Here is a 14,118-nt window from a genome sequence, read left to right as displayed (position 1 = left end):
AAAGAATTTATCTTTCCATACATTGACTGGAAACGCTAGAATTCAATTACTTTATATGGGTCAATTTTTGTCCAATGTGTGCAGAATGTTTCCTGACGCAGTAAGTACATAGGCCAACAAGGTACAAGGCCAAATTGGATTTGGTACTGGGTAATGAACCAGACCAGTTGTTAGATTTGGAGGTAAGTGAACACTTTGCTGATAGTGACCACAATTCAGTTATGTTTATCTTAGCAATGGAAAGGGACAGATGTATACCGCAGGGCAAGAGTTATAGCTGGGGAAAGGCAATTATGATGCGATTAGCAAAGGTTTTAGGATGCATAGGATGGGGAAGGAAACTGCAGAGGATGGGTACAATTTAAGTGTGGAGCTTTTTCAAACAACAGCTACTGTGTGTCCTTGATAAGTTTATACATGTCAGGAAAGAAGGAAGTGATCGAGTGATGCTGCTGTGGTTTCCTGAAGAAGTTGAATCTCTTGTCAAGAGGAAGAAGGAGGCTTATGTAAAGATGAAACGTGAAGGCTCAGTTCGGGTGCTTGAGAGTTACAAGTTAACCTGGAAGGACTTAAAGAAAGAGCTAAGAATAGCCAGGAGAGAGCATTATAAGTCTTTGTCAAGTAGGATTGAGGGAAACCTTCAAGCTTTCTATCAGTATGTCATGAATAAAAGAATGACCACATGAAGATTAATGGCAAACAAGACCAGTAATATTAAGTTGTGTGTGAAGTCTGAGGAGATAGGACAGGCTGTAAATTAATATTTGAATCAGTATTCACAATGGAAAAAGAAAATGCTGTCGAGGCCAATACTGAGATACAGGCTATTAGACTAGATGGGATTGAAGATCGTAACATGGAGATGTTAGCAGTTCTGGAGAGTGTGAAAATAGATAAGTTCACTGGCCAGATGGGATTTATCCTAGGATTCTCTGAGAAGCTAGGGAGGAGTTTACACAACCACCTGTTCGAATTTTTACATCGCCATTGTCTACAGAAATAGTGCCAGAAGACTGGAGGACAGCAAACGTTGTCCCCTTGCTCAAGAAATGGAGAAGAGACAACCCTGGTAATTGTATCTTACTTTGGTTGTGGGTAAAGTGTTGGAAAGGATTATAAGAGATAGGATTTACTATCATCTAGAAATGAATCATTTGATTAGGAATAGTCAACAAGGTTTTGTGAAGGGTATGTCATGCCTCAAAAATCTTACAGAGTTCGTTGAGAAGGTGACCAAACAGGTGGATGAGGGTAAAGTGGAGTAGATGGATTTCAGTGAAGCGTTTGATAAGATCCCCCATGGTAGGCTATTGATGAAAATATTGAGAGTGTGGTGTTGGATAAGAAGAACAGATTAGGCTGCGTCCAAGATGCATGCAAGTTAATGTTCTTCTTGTAAGCCCTTCATCAGGAATCAGTTTTCTGGTCTGCAGCATCTGCAGTCTTCATTTTCTCCTCGCTCCTCGGATGTTGCCTGACCTGCTGTGCGTTTCCAGCGTAACACTCTCGACTCTGATCTCAAACATCTGCAGGCCTCACTTTCTACCAGAAAATATGGAGACGTTTGGATCACAAATCGGCTAGCTGAAAACAGACAGAAAGTGGTAGTTGATGGGGAATGTTCATCCTGGAGTTTAGTTGCGAATGGTGTACTGCAAGGATCTGCTTTGGAGTGACTGTTGTTTGTCCTTTTGAAAATAACCTTAATGAGCGTATAGAAGGATGAGTTAGTAAATTTATGGTTGACAGTAATGTCGGGAAAGAAGGAAGTGGTCGAGTGATGCTGCTGTGGTTTCCTGAAGAAGTTGAATCTCTTGTCAAGAGGAAGAAGGAGGCTTATGTAAAGATGAAACGTGAAGGCTCAGTTCGGGTGCTTGAGACTTACAGGTTAGCCTGGAAGGACGTCAAGTAGGATCGAGGGAAACCCTCAAGCTGAAGGATGTTGTAGGTACTGAGCTGTAATGTTCTATATGCATGGACCTACAATGGGCTGAATAGCTTCCTTCTGTGATGTAACAATTTTGAGGTACTCTAGCCCACAATAAAAGCTTTAAGTGCCTAGAGAGACAAGCTGGTCCAGTAAAGGACACACACTGCACAATCATCCAACATCTCTTCCTGTTTTCTGATATACAGCGGCCTCAAAATATCTGTCCAAACAAAATAGATTGATTCAAATTCAAGCAGTCAGGAGGACGTTCACCCGAGGGGATTGCCGTCAGAGGATTCAATGAATAATAAGATTTCAGAATAACACAAAAAAAAACAATATCACAGCAGCATAATAATTGGCAGCAGAGTAAAACCTCCAGTCCCAAATATTTCCAACTTCAGCATTGTGTTCGGTTTTGGTCACCTTGCTATAGGAAGGATGATATTAAACTGGAACTTTACAAGGATGTTGCCAAGACTCAAGTGTCTGAGTCATAGGGAGAGATTGGATAATTTGGGACATTTCGCTTTAGAGTGCAGGAGACTGGGAGGGGCATGAAGTGCTTCGAGAAGCTCGTCATGGCCCACATCAGTTCACTCTCCCAGCCTGCCTCAATCCCCTACAATTTTCCTACCAGTGGAATGGGACCATAGCAGGTGCAATATCCCTGGAATATCTGGACAACAAGGACACCCACGTCAGATTCCTGCTCTTTGACTATAGGTTCACCTTCAACACCATTATTCCCTTCAGAATAATCACAAAACTCCCTGACCTTAGTCTTGTCTCCGCCCTCTGAAATTGGATCCTCAGCTTTCTGACCTACAGTGCACAATCAGTGAAAATAGGTAAGCGTGTCTCTTCCATGATAACATTCTACACTGAAATCTTAAAGGATGTGTTCTCAGCCCCTACAATACTCCCTGTAAACCCACGACTGCATTGCCAAATTTTGAACGAATGCCATCTACATGTTCACTGATGACACCATCATAGTAGGACAGGTCTGTAATGATGGCAAGTCAAAATACAGAATGGAAAAAGAGGACTTGGTGATGCTCTGTACTGAGACCATCCTCTCTTTCAATGTCAGCAGGAACTAACCAACTGATCAATGACTTCAGAAAGAAAGGAGGAGAACATGCCCCCATCTGCATCAATGGAACTGAAGTTGAAAGGGTGGGAAACATTAAGTTGCTTGGAGTGATGATAACCGACTTCCCATGCAGATGTGACAGTCGAGATGGCACAACAGCGCCTCTTCTTTCTCTGGCAGCTCAGGACATTTGACATGTCCACAAACTATCTGTGTGCATAATGGCCTGGTGTGGCCACAGTCCTGCCCAGGACAGTAAGAGAAATGACAGAAGGTTGTGTGCAGCGCCCATGCTATCACGGAAAGCAACGTCCCATCCATTGACTCCATTTACCCAGCTCACTGCCACGGAAAAGCTGACAACATGATCAAAAACCCATCGCACCCTGGATCTCCTACAATCTCTTCCACCGCGCAGACAATACAGAAGCTTGAACACACAAACCAGCGACTCATGAACAGCATCTTCCTAGCCATTATTTAACTAAGGAATGGACTCTCTAACTTCCAATAATGCTGATCTTGCTCACATTGATGTTGCCTATTGCATGCCATTTCTGGTGTAGCCTGTATGCCTCAGTCTAAGTTTTTCCTTTACCCTATGATCTGTATGTCCTTGCTTATTGTAGGAGCGAGATTCCCCAGCTAGGGACAAAGACTCTGGAGGCAGACAGAGCACAGGCACGGAATGAACTTTAATTCAAGCAAAACCTGGTTAATGCTTCGGAGAATAACAAAGGATCTTCCTCGAAGCTGGCTTTGACATAAGAAGACAATCGTTTCCTTAATCTTTAGCTCAGATCAGAAGGCAAATCAATGACACATTTCGGTTTTACAGGAAAAAGACAGTATTTTAATACGTTCTGTGTTGCAATGATCGTACATAACCTTGTCAGTGTCCCCTCCACTCCCCTTCTGCAGAACCAATCTTGTAAAACAACTGATCAATGATGGACACTCGCATGGACAGCCCGAGGTTCTTATTGTTTCGGATGTTTACCGATTTCTGTTATATCTAATCCTTAAGATCTTTCTATAATGCATTCCAAAGTTCGTGGCTGTGCTCTTTTTAGTCATACTCCTCATTGCTTATCTTGATGGATTGCATGAATTCTATTCTTTAATGGGCGGGCTATCTCTTATCAAATTCCGTGATCACAATTTCATTGAAAAGTTGATTCTATTTCAAAATGCGAAATATTGTTATATCTACTGTTAACCTTTTTCTTATCGAATTAGACAAGGTATGCCAGGCATCTCTTTAAGGTTTTATAATTACGTTGAAATCTGTGTCCATGATTATTTACCAAATATTTAACTAGAACTTATGACTATTGTAAATAGATTCAAAGGCGCAGCTCACTTCTGAAAGATAACTTGAGTAGCTGTTTTTGTGGATGAAAAACATCCTTACTGAGATCAGAATAAGTAACCTTTTGTAATGATTCTTCGAAGTTTTTGTGCTACAATTTCATTATTCCATCTGTGTTCTGTTACAAATCATCATTGTTTTTTTAAAAAAAGGAACTTTCTTAATCACTATGTTGGCATGTTTCAGAATCTTGTGAATCAGATTATCCTTTCTTTTGCCTTGAAATAATTGTCTTCTCAAAGACCGTTTTTCACTAATGCTGAAGCAATCTATTTTAATTTCTGGCTATTTTGTGGCTCTCCAAAAACAGACAGTTGAAGTAGGCGTTTAAATTTCGGCCACTCCATGTCTCTAAAAAAGGCAGCTCCAACTCTCACTATGATCTGCCAGAACTGTGTATAAACAAAGAGTTTCACTCTACTTAGATACATGCGACAATGAATCCTATCAAATCAAATGAAACCAAGTCATATGATCGAGATAGAGAAATTGTCACAAGGTCAATACACCCAGATAAAACCTGCGCAGCCTGCCATATCTGGCCAAAAATCGTGATAGACGATTAAACAACTAACTGGTGGAGAGGGCTCCACAATTATTCCCATTCTATAAATGGCTCAGCTCTGCACACCAGTGTAAAAAATAAGGAAATAGTATATGTTCCATCCTCAGCCAGGGGTGTTGAGTCGATTATTCAATTCACCGTCATCATGATGCCCACAGAATCACAAATGCCAGTCTTCAACCAATTCGATTCGCTGCCCGTGAAATGAAGAAACAGCTGAACACAGTAGATACAGCAAAGTCAATGGGCCCTGACCCCATTCCTGCAATAGGACTGAAGACTTGTGCTGTACAACAAGCCGTGTCCCTGGGGACGCTGTTTCATTCCACATCCAACTCTGACATCTCCCTGGCAATGTGGAAAATTACTCAGGTATTTCCAGTTCCCTAAGACGGGAATAATTACAATCTGACCAATTACAACTCCCTCAGTCTCATCACGATAGTCAAATTGGGAGTTCTTTTTGATAGAGTTGTCAAGCAGCACAGAAATATCCTGCTCAGTGCGGTTTCCGATAGGTCCCCACGTGGAGATGATGCTGTTTTGTTAAAGTCACTGGATTACTAATCCAGACCAGGATAATGCTCTGGCAGCTGGTGGAAGTTAAAAACAATTAATAAAATATCGAGATCTCAAATCTGGTGTCAGTAACAGTGACCTTGAAGTCAATGTCGATTGTAAACACCAATTTGCTTTTCCAATGTACTTTCAGGAAGTGAGTCTCCTTTGCTTTCCTGGTCTGGCTAAACATGACTCCAGACATACAGACATGTGATAAACTCTTCAATGGTCTCTGAAAAATCCAAGCAAGACACCCTATTGCATCAAACTGCTCCGAGGTCTTAAAGAATAAAACCGGACAGAACCCCCAGCCCCAACCTCAGTATGGAAAAGGAAACGGGAAACACAGTCCTGTTGACCCTGCAGAGACCTCCTTCCTAACATCTGAGAACTTGTGACAACATTTACAGAGCTTTCCCACAGACTGCACAGAAGCTTCGGTTATGGAATAGGCCATAGAGCACATTGAGGCTGCCCCATTTTCGTTAATGTCTGAACATCTCCTCAATGTATTTTGCCCCCTCCCGCCATCCCCCCCCCATCCCCCCCCACACACACACACTGTACACAAATCTTTATGTGATTAACCTTCTGAAGCTATAAAATAGGAACTGCAGTCGTCCCTTTGGTCTGTCGAGTTTGCTATCCAATTAAATATAATGATGGCTGACCCTTTATTTCTACACCATACCCCTGCTCTCTACCCCATCCTTTCGGTGTCTACACATCTTCATTCGTCTTTAGTCCCTTGTCTTCCATAGCCTTATGTGAGAGAGAATTCCCAGGTTTACCAATCTCTGATATTTATTCTTATCTAAATGCAATGTGACCTGCCTGTACCTAATACTGTGGGCCCTTCTTGTTGTGGTTCTGCTAGCTGAGCTGGAAGTTTTTGCTGCAAACGTTTCGTTCCCTGGCTAGGGAACATCATCAGTGCTGTTGGAGCCTCGTGTGAAGCGCTGCTTTGATGTTTCTTCCGGTATTTATATTGGTTTGTTCTTGCCGCTTCCGGGTGTCAGTTTCAGCTGCAGTGATTTGTATGTGGGGTTCAGGTCGATGTGTCTGTTGATGGATGTTCTTGCCGTTTCCGGGTGTCAGTTTCAGCTGTAGTGGTTTGTATATGGTGTCCAGGTCAATGTGTCTGTTGATGGAGTTTGGGGATGAATGCCATGCTTCTAGGAATTCTCTGGCTGTTCTCTGTCTGGCTTGTCCTATGATAGTGGTGTTTTCCCAGTCAGATTCATGTTGCTGGTTGTCTGAGTGTATGGCTACTAGGGATAGCTGGTCGTGTCGTTTTGTGGCTAGCTGATGTTCATGAATGCGGATTGTTAGCTGTCTTCCTGTTTGTCCTATATAGTGTTTTGTGCAGTCCTTGCACCTCGGAGCAGTTTGATGCAATAGATAACTGAAAGGTAGTAAGCATGATCCATCTATGTACGCAGGGAAGAAGAGATAATGTGGAGGACTGCAGAGCAACTAATTTGATATATGTAGGGAAATAGTGGGAATCCATTATATAAGATGAGATATTGGGTGCTTAGAAATGAACAGCAAAATTGCAGAGAATCACAATGTGTTTCTGACAGATAAATCATGCCTGACAAACTTCGGAATTATTTGAAGTTGTTTCTTGCAGCATCGACCACAGACAACCAGTGGAAGTAGTGTATTTGGATTTTCAGAAGTCTGGGCGGAAAACATTTTTGGCTGTAACAGCTGTTCCTTTTTTGAGGTATTTTAGGTGTTGGAGGTGATTTCCTCGAATTCCGGGAGCAGCAATTACTGTTTTGTATGCTGTTGTATTGTTTTGGAATTTTGGGAAAAAAAGTCGAAGCAATAGCAGTTTTGAGAGGGAAAAGTACAGACAAAGGAAGCACATGGTGAGGGGAAGAAACTGACAGGACAGCGTATCTGCACAGTTACTGCCTTTGCTGTTTGAATTCATGTATTGCTGGATATTGGAGTGCATCTAGGGAAATTAACAAACAGTGAAATTTACAATTGGTTTGGAGGAACTGTTTGGGCAAATTTCCCAGCCAGATAAGTGAATAGTTTTAACTGTGTCCTACAGGAAGTCTGCAGAAGTGAGTAGAGTGGGTTCTTCCTTAATTATATGTTTTTGAGATATGTCTCTTGATTAATCTTAAAATATAAGCCATAAATATTAATTTAACCTTGGGCAGTGTTTTGTAGAGGAATAAGACAGTTTTGTTTTTCTGGGTTGGTAGATTGTGAAGGAGCACAAATGGTTTTAGTAGAATCATATGCACTTCTTGTCAGATGTGGAAGTTTAAAGAGGATTTAAGGGTTACTGCGGATTATATCTGCAATAAATAGATTGGTTGGAGAGACAGTTAAAGACAATGAAGAATTTGTAACAGCAACAGTATGTGATGGATGGCAGTTATAGGAAGGGGAGCAAGTCTCACAAACAGTCACACAGATGGGTTAACTCCAAGGAAGGTAAGAGACGTAAGCAGCTAGTGCAGAAGTATTGTGGGGCTGTCCCCGTTTCAAACAAATATGCTGTTTTAGGGGGTGATGGGTTCACAGGGAAACATAGCACGAACAGGCACATTTCTGGTATTGTGACTGGCTCTAATGCAACAAGGGGTATGTCAGATTCCACGAGGTCAATTGTGTTAGGGGACACACTAGTCTGAAGTACAGACAGAAGGTTCTGTGGACCGCAGAGAAAAATGCAGAATGGTGTGTTGCTTTCCTGATGCCAGCATCAAGATTGTCTCAGAAAGGGTGCAGAATGTTCTCATGGGGGAGAGGGGCCAGCAAGAGATCATTTTCCAAATTGGAACCAGCGACATAGGAAGGAAAAAGTTCGAGATTCTGGACGGAGATTGCAGGGTTTTAGGCAGAAATTTAAAAGGTGGTTCTCGAGAATAGTAAAATCTGGATTACTCCCAGCGCTACGAGCTAGTGAAGGCAGAAATAGGAGGATAGACCAAATGAAAGTATGGTTGTGGAGCTGTTGTATGGGACAAGGATTCACATTTTATGGATCACTGGATCTCTTTTGGGGTAGAAGGAACCTGTACCAGAATGACGAATTGCATGTAAATTGGAAGGGGACGAATATACTGGTAGGGAGATTTACTAGAGCTGTTCAGGAGGATTTATACTAGTAAGGCCGGGGGGATGGGGGGAAGATAGTGAGGAAATGGATCAATCTGAGATTGGTGCAATTGAGAACAGAAACGAGTGAAACAGTCAGGGAACAGCAGGGACAAGGTAGGACTAATAAAGTAAACTGCATTTATTTCAATTCAAGGGACGTAACAGGGAAGGCAGATTAACTCAGGGGATGGTTAGAAACATGGGACTGGGATATAATAGCAATTACAGAAACATGGTCCAGGGATGGGCAGGACTGGCAGCTAAATGTTCCAGGATACAAATTCTACAGGAAAGATAGAAAGGGAAGCAAGAGAGGAGCGGGAGTGACATTTTTAATTAGGGATAGCATTACAGTTGCACCAAGGGAGGATATTCCTGGAAATACATCCAGGGAAGTATATGGTTAGAACTAAGAAATAAGAACGGGATGATTACCTTATAGGATTGTATTATAGACCCTTAATAGTCAGAGGGACTATTCTGTCTCCTTCCTATCGGAAATATGTTGTGAAAATTGAAAGGGTTCAGGAAAGATTGACAAGGATGTTGACAGGGTTGGAGGATTTGAGGTATAAGGAGAGGCTGTACAGGCTGGGGCTGGTTTCCCTTGAGCATTGGGGGCTGAGCGGTGGCCTTATAGAGATGTCCAAAATTATGAAGGGCATGGAGAGAATAAATAGACAAAGTCTTTTCCCTGGGGTTGGGGAGTCCTAAAGGGCATAGGTTTAGGGTGAGAGGAGAAGGATGTTGGGTGGTACAGTAGTTAGCAATGCTGCCTCAACAACGCCAGAGACTCTGGTTCAATTCCCGCCTCAGACTGTGTGGACTCTCTGTGTGGAGTTTGCACTTTGTTCCCGTGTCTGCATGGGTTTACTCCCATAATCCAAAAATGTGCAGGTTAGGTGAATTGGCAATGTTAATTTGCCCACAGTGTTAGGTGAAGGTGTAAATGTAGGTGAATGGGGCTGGCTGGGTTGCAGGTCGGTGTGGACTGGTTTCCACACTGTACGTAATCTAAATCTAAACGTAAAAGAGACCTAAGGGACAACCTTTTCACACAGACTGTGGCGGTACGTGTATGGAATGAGCTGCCAGAGGATGGTACAATTGCAGCATTTAAAAGGCATTTGGATGGGTATATGAATAGGAAGGGTTTGCAGGGATATGGCCCTGCTGCAGGCAGGTGGGACTAGATTGGTTTGGGATATCTGATTGACGTGGACGGATTGAACTGAAGGGTCTGTTTCCATGCTGTGCATCTCTGTGACTCCATAGCTCACACAATTAGTTCGTAAATGCAATTAGTGTGAATAGTATTTGGAGGAATACGTATAATTGGAAAGTTAAAGTTAGGTTGGAGTTTGTTTAAGGGAATCGGAATATAGAGGTAAAGACATCATGAAGCAGTTGCATAGAGTGTTGGTGAGAGTGTACCTGAGGTATTGAATGCAGTGTTGGTGACCTAATCTAAGAAAGAGTACACTGATCACAGAGGACGTGCCATGGACATTCTCCAGATTAATTTCTCAAATGACAAGATTTCCTGATGGGGACATTTGTCTTGTGACCTCTCCAGTTTCAAAGCATGAGAGGTGATCACAGTGAAATTTCAAAAATCTATGATAGATGTGATGAGGTGGAAATAAATAGGATGTTTCCCTAGTTGTCTACTCTATATTTCAGGCAAATAATGACAGGATAAGGAATATGCCATTTAAGACCGTAATAAGAAGGAAATTCTTCCCTCGGAGGGGACTGACTAACACATGGGCATTGAAGCCTGCTGGCAGGGCAAGATTAAGGAGAATCCCCAGATATTCTTCTCGTATATTAAGTGGAACCGAACAACCAGGGAACATGTAGGGCCTATTAGTGACTTGCCAAGTTGCATCCAAACTCAACTTCATAGGAGAAGGCTGTTTGTGTGACTGGAGCCAAATTTCCCCTGGTGTACCGCAGAGATCAGTGCTGTGTCCCTTATTATTTGTGGTATTCATAAGGGATGTGAACATGACATGGTTAGGGGGAGTGTGATAAGTAAGTTTCTGTTTGACACAAAGATTGGCCGGGTGGTTGGCAGTGAGGAGGAAGGTTGTATGTTACAGGAAGGTAAAGATGTAATGGTCAGACAGTCAGATCAATGGCAGATAGAAAGTAACCCTGATAGATATGAGGAGATACACTTTGGAAGAAGGAACCAGACAGGAAGTACTCAATGAATGGCACCACAATAGGACGCTCAGAGGGTGCTTCTCCACACATTCCTGAATGTGACTGGATATGATAATTGACTAGTTCAGCATGACTGTGGTAAAACCTTTATTAATTGACCCAAAGATTATAAGCATTTTATATATCACTTTGGTAAGGCCAAATGAAATATTGTGTGCAGTTCTGGGAGCCACATTGCAGGAAGGATGTGATTGCACTGGATGAGGTGCAGAGGAGATTCACCAGGATGTTCCCTGGAATGGAACATATGAGCTGTGGAGAGAGGCTGGGTAAGCTCGAGTTATTTTGGAGCAGAGGAGGTTGAGTGGGTAAATAATTCAGGTTTAATATTACAAGGGGCATGGACAGGGTGAATAGACGACAGCTGTTCTTTTCAGTCAAAGTTTCAGCTTCCTTACAGTCTGAAAACAGGAAATGGAGAATGGAGAACGGAGAAACATGACAAAACTACTTCACTTCTTTCTTGATTGTAAAATACATAAACAAAGCCTTCCCAGCAATAGGAGAAAATCTGATTCTGAGGAGAAAATGAGATTGAATGAAATGAGTAAATAAACTAATTTGGAGAAATTATTGGAACTGAAAATAATGGGCATATAAAAAAATCAACACACATTGATGAAATGGGAAACATATTCGAGAAACTGACTGGTAGGTTAATTACAGAAAAATCAATAGAGGCACTGAACTTGGATTTTCATCAAGAATTTTAATACAGTCCCAAGCCTAGTGTGCAAAGTAAAAGCACATGGGATAGGGGGTAATATGTGAACATGGTGTTAAAATGGGAGTGTTGACAGGAAACAATGAGTAGTAATAAATGGATGGTTTTCAGTTTGGAAGACTCATGAGGCATTGCAATGATTGGTGCTGGGGCGCCAGATATTCACAATACATCTCAAACAACTCGTTGAGGGAATCAAATGCAAAGTTTCCAAGTCTGCTAATGGAACTAGGATTTTGAAAAGTGAGGAGGATGAGAAAAAAAAAAACTTCAAGGTGATTGAAACAAAGGGAGTGAATGAGTAAATATATAGCAGATGAAGAGCTGTGTGGATAGGTGTGATGTTGTCTACTTTGTTGGGAAACACTAAAATACCAGCCAACCATGGGAAAAGGGAGTGGTTGAGAAATATCGATCTATGAAGGAAACTGCACTTTTCTTCTGTTATTGTTTGGACAGACCTCTGAGTTCCATGCAGGGCAGGGAGTTCTGAAGACAGAAGCCGATACTTGGAATACATTTGCACACAGACCAGTTTACGCAGACCCACCAAGTGGGGAGCTGTAACATTGAAAAGGATCTGGGATCTCCCTGTACACCAGTCACTGAAAGCAATATTGCAGGAGCAGAAAGCAGTCAGGAAGATAAATGGGGTGTTGACCCTCATTTCAGGGGGGCTTGAGTCCAGGAGTAAGGGTGTCTCAGTACAGCTGTACGGGCGCTTGGTGAGACCTCAACTCGAACCTTGTCCAGTATTGACAAACGTGACATTGAGAGAGTGCAGCGAAGGATGAACAGACTGATCTCTGGGATGACAGACTTTTTGTGGAGCAGAGTTTGGGGTGTCTGAGCCTGTATTCCATGGGGTTTAGGAAAATCAGTGGAGATCTCAGTGAGATATATAAAACACTGACAGAGTTAGATAGATTGGATGCAGTGATGATTATACCCCTGGCTGGGACGTCTAAACGAAGGGCCCACATTAAAGATTTGTAGCTCGGGTATCCGTTGTTGTGGTTCTGCTCGCTGAGCTGGAAGTTTTTGCTGCAAACGTTTCGTTCCCTGGCTAGGGAACATCATCAGTGCTGTTGGAGCCTCGTGTGAAGCGCTGCTTTGATGTTTCTTCCGGTATTTATATTGGTTTGTTCTTGCCGCTTCCGGGTGTCAGTTTCAGCTGCAGTGATTTGTATGTGGGGTCCAGGTCGATGTGTCTGTTGATGGATGTTCTTGCCGTTTCCGGGTGTCAGTTTCAGCTGTAGTGGTTTGTATATGGTGTCCAGGTCAATGTGTCTGTTGATGGAGTTTGGGGATGAATGCCATGCTTCTAGGAATTCTCTGGCTGTTCTCTGTCTGGTTTGTCCTATGATAGTGGTGTTTTCCCAGTCAAATTCATGTTGCTGGTTGTCTGAGTGTATGGCTACTAGAGATAGCTGGATAGCTGACAAAGATGTGCGGGTCAGGTGAATTGGCCAAGCTAAAATTGCCCGTAGTGTTAGGTCAGGGGTATGGGTGGGTTGCGCTTCGGCGGGTCGGTGTGGACTTGTTGGGCCGAAGGGCCTGTTTCCACACTGTAAGTCTAATCGAAACTCTGGAAATCTTTTTCTATTCTTTTTCGTCTTCAGACATGTGTGATTGTGTATGTATCTGTACGTGTGTGACTCTGTGTCTCACATTTTTCGAGAGAATGACCTAGGTTACACTTCAAACCTATTGTAACCAGTGGAGAAGTGGGGCTGGAAAAGAACACAGTGAACCTCCAACATTGGTCGGAGAAGAAATGAGAAATTTGCACGGGCTGTTCAAATGGGAATTCTCTTCCCCAGAGGTTTCAGCTCAAGATGGCAGCTCAGCATCACCATTTCCAGCGTAATTAGACATGGTCCATAAATGTTGGCCTGTCAACAACACCCACATTCCATGAACAAATCTAAAATGATAAACTGCAGCAGAATTAATTGGATGGGAACAAGATTGATAGATAAATGCCTGTTGCCTTCCAGAATTGTGCTGCCTGTGTACTTTGGCTTTGTGCAGTTTCCTAGTATTGTGCCTGGGTGCTTGCATTTATTCAAAGTTGTGTTTTGCAACATTTGACAGACATGTGATTGGAGGAAAATTGTGCTGCTCAGAAAAGTGCTGCTCAGACCACAATCAGATCAGCCATGACCTTATTGTCTGGTCGAGCAATGGCAAAGTGTCTAATGACCTACTCCTGCTCCTCAGTTCTCTGTTCCTATGTTCCATTCAGTCCTTACAACCACTTGTATAGGAGCAGATGGAGACCACTTGCTCCAAATACCTGGTCCACAGTATTACAGGGTATCATCCAGTCCCTCAACACTGTGTGGTTTGGTGTGGGTTGGAAAATGTGATTGGAAATCCAAGCTGGATATGTTTGTGGTCTCCCATCTCTTTAAAGAGTGTCTCATCTCTGCAAGTGGTGTTTCATTTGTTGGTCATGTTGTAGACACAGATTCATGTATATATCGGGCCCATATCTCTC

This window comes from Hemiscyllium ocellatum, chromosome 20 (assembly GCF_020745735.1).
Source record: "Hemiscyllium ocellatum isolate sHemOce1 chromosome 20, sHemOce1.pat.X.cur, whole genome shotgun sequence".
NCBI lineage: Eukaryota > Metazoa > Chordata > Chondrichthyes > Orectolobiformes > Hemiscylliidae > Hemiscyllium > Hemiscyllium ocellatum.
The sequence above is the reverse complement of the archived record's forward strand: the minus strand, read 5'-3'. Positions refer to the sequence as shown.